The sequence below is a fragment of the Otolemur garnettii genome, unplaced genomic scaffold, assembly GCF_000181295.1.
Source record: "Otolemur garnettii isolate 467f Iridium unplaced genomic scaffold, OtoGar3 scaffold00077, whole genome shotgun sequence".
In the NCBI taxonomy this organism is placed as follows: domain Eukaryota; kingdom Metazoa; phylum Chordata; class Mammalia; order Primates; family Galagidae; genus Otolemur; species Otolemur garnettii.
In genome coordinates this window covers 8,641,972-8,645,571 of record NW_003852472.1, presented here as the reverse complement: position 1 = coordinate 8,645,571, position 3,600 = coordinate 8,641,972, and the positions used below count along the sequence as shown (strand labels likewise).

The 3,600-nt window shown below is 39.2% G+C and overlaps 1 protein-coding gene and 1 pseudogene across 2 annotated transcripts in view; one reads left to right on the top strand and one right to left on the bottom strand.

The window, feature by feature from the left end:
• The window catches only part of TPST1 (tyrosylprotein sulfotransferase 1), a 121,045-nt gene that overhangs the window by 29,377 nt on the left and 88,068 nt on the right, over positions 1-3,600 (top strand). The window lies entirely within an intron of this gene.
• LOC100943571 lies at positions 968-2,717 on the bottom strand (annotated as a pseudogene).

Genomic DNA, 3,600 nt, shown 5'->3' with positions numbered 1-3,600 from the left:
GCCTTCATTGTTGTTTGGCGGGCCCGGGCTGGGGATTCAAACCCGCCACCTTAGGTGTATGTGGCTGGCGCCTTAGCTGCTTGAGCCACAGGCACTGAGCCACTTTGTTCAGTTTTAAATAGTGTTTATAAACTTTGAGGCCGTATTTCTAGGATTATTTTTCTTCTGTTCTCAGTAAAATCCATTATTTATTTCATGTATCCTTTTTTTTTTTAAGAGACAAAGTCTTATTTTGTTACCCTCCGTAGAGTGCTGTGACATGACAGCTCACAGCAACTGCCAGCTCTTGGGCTTAGGCGATTCTCTTGTCTCAGCCTCCTGAGTAGTTGGGGCTACAGGTGCCCACCACAATGCCCGGCTATTTTTTTTTTTGCAGTTTGGCCGGGGTCAAGTTCAACCCTGCCACCCTCAGTATACAGGGTCGGTGCCCTACTCACTGAGCACAGGGCCACCCTATTTCATTTATTCCTCTCACCACTGAATCTATCACCACTAAATAACGTTTGATCAGAAACAAATTGTTAACTTTAAACAAATTTTTATTACACAAAGGTTGTCACATAATTGGATATTTCTCTATTTTGTACACAATTATTCTTACTCTCCACAGAAAGGCTGCTTCTTAACTTTTCATCTGGTGATGGCAAGCACTAAAATCCTGATTTTAACAGAATAGTAGTAAAAATGCCTCAGTGATTTAAGTTGAAAGCAGTACATTGGTACATGGCTCTTGCACCCTGTATCAGGAATGTCCAAATGTCTTTTTATTCAGAAATACAAAATAAATTATCAATAGGCATGGACAATGGGTAACAGCAGTAAATCATTATATTTGTCAACTGAAACCAGTAATTGATAGTTATAGTGATTTTCTTAAACATCAGCCAGCCCTTTCTTCACTTTCTCCAACTGACTTCTCTGAAGTTATTGGTGAGGAACACTGCCTCGAGCTTCCTGTCACAGTTTGTTAATGGTAAAGCACTATTCTAGGAATTAGGACCATTCCAAGGTCTTTCTCTTCTTTAGGAAGTTCTGTGACTGCAACTTCTGCTGCAGTTAACAGAGAAGCCACCCTAGCAGCGTCCAGTAAAGCAGTTCTTACCACCTTTGTTGGATCAATGATTCCTTTTTCTACCATATTCACAAACTCTCCAATCATAGCATCATGACTAACTTCTGAGGAACTTTGCATTATTTTCTCCACTATCCTTCAACACCTGCATTCTTAGCAACGGTCATTGCAGGAAGTTTGAGTGTTCTTTAAAGAATTTCTATGCCAATTTTTTGGTCTTCATTAGCTGGAGTTAATGAGTCCAAGGCTGGAATGCACTGGAGCAGGGTACAATGCCTTCTTCACCAGCAGCTCTTCTTTTCATTTACTTCAACATCACTTGTTCCACCAGCCTTCAGCACAGCTACTCCATCTGAAAGCTTTGCCAGATATTCTTTCAGTTTTTCCTTTTCATATTCACTAGTTGTAATCTCTTACTGAGCAATGATTTCTTGAATACGTTTTTCAATTTGAGCCTTGTCACCTTTTCCTTTCAATAACATGGTAACATCTTTAGTCACAGTGACCTCTCCCAATTTTTTCCAAGTCATGAGGCTGAACATCTTCAAGATTCAGATCAACCTCTCTTCTCTGAACACTGCACCATCAGTAGCAATAGCCATGTCTTTAATTAAGCTGGTTCTTTCTATTGTCACCAAAACCTGGAGCTTTGACTACTGCTACAACTTTGAAGACTAACTTTTAGCCTATTTGAAATGAGTGTGCTTAGAGCTTGTCCATCAATATCTTTGGCAATTATGCCCAAGGGCTTATGGTGAGCATTGGCAATTTCAAGAGCAGGTACAATTGATTGGACACTAGAAGTTTTCTTTTCACTTAATAAAACATGGGCATTCTGGAATTCACATTTCTGACCTTTTGATGTATTAATGAAGTATGAAGAAATATAGCCTTGGTCAGACTCCATGCCTTCAATTATTTCTAATTTATCATTCAGTGTTTTTCCACCCTTTTCTGTGATGACACCTTTTCTTCCAACCTTTTTCATTGTATCAGAAATGATGCTGCCAGAAATCGTAGCAATCTGAGCGATTTCTTCAGGGGTTGTTACAGGTGTAGATTGCTTCTTCAGTTCAGCAATGATAGCATCAACAGCTAACATCACATGTCTCCTGATTTCCACTGGATTGAGCACCTTTGTTAATCTTCTCGAAGCCTTCTTTGGCAATAGACCATGCCAACACAGTGGCATTGGTGGTACCATCCCTAGCCTCTTCATTTGTGTTATTGGCCACATCCTGAACAAGTTTAGCTCCAATATTTTTATAATTATCCTTTAAGTCAATTGACTTTGCAACAGTCATGCCATCTTTTATTTTTTTTTTTTTGCAGTTTTTGGCCGGAGCTGGTTTTGAACCTGCCACCTCCAGCATATGGGGCTGGCGCCCTAGTCCTCTGAGCCATAGGCACTGCCCATTATGCCATCTTTTGTTACTTTGGGACTTCTTCACTGTTCTTCCCTTTGTCCCCATTGTAACGACTACAGCATCAGCTAAAAGGTCTACACCTTGAAGTTCTCTTGAAGCATTAAGGCTCGGGCATCTGCACCAAATTTTACATCTTTGGCATAAGCCTGAGTGAGATGGGGAGCCAGTGTCCTGGACACTGGTCTTATCTGGTGAAGAATTGTGTGTAATTGAAGCATTTCTGTGGGATGGCAGCGAGTGAGGGCAGACACATTAATTGGAAGATTCAGGATCACAAATTTTCCTGTCCTTAGTCCTTTCCTATCATCTGTCTTCCTTCCACCCCCACATGTTTTCCCTCAAATTCCTCTGATTTAAAATTAAAAAAAAAATTACTACCTAATAAAATTGACCCTTTTTGTACAGTTTTGTGACTTTTAGTACACATATTGATTCATGTAACAACCACCACAGTCACAGTACAGAGCATTTTCATCATCCCAGAAAACTTACATTATATCCCTTTATAGTGACATAGTCCCTGGCATCTACTGATCTGTGATTTTGTCTTTTCAAGAATGTTTTATGAATAAAATACTTTTGAGACTGACTTCTTACACTCAGCATGATGCCTTTGAGATCCATCTAAGTTGTTGAATGAATTGAGAGTTCCTTTTTATTGCTGGGTAGTATTTCAGCAACAGGATGTACTATAGTTTATACAAATTAGCTCACTATAGGACATTTGGTTTGTTTCCAAGTTTTGGTGATTATGACTAGAGCTGCCATAGACATTTATGTGGGGGTTTTGTGAGCACATAGGTTTCATTTCACAAGGATAAATGCTCAGGAGTACCATTATGGGTTTTGTGGTAAGTGTGTATTTCCATTGATCAGAATCTACCAAACTTGTTTTCAGAGTGGATGTGTCTATCATTGTGCATTCCCATTAGCAGTGTGGGAGAGTTCCAGTTGCTCTTTAGCCTCATCAGCACTTTGTATTGTCAGTGTTATTTATTATTTAATGTTAATCATTTAAAATTTCAATTTTGTTTTAGCTATAGTAAGTAGAAAATTATAATAAAAAACCAAGACAGTTGAGAAAGAGACACGGGAAGAAAG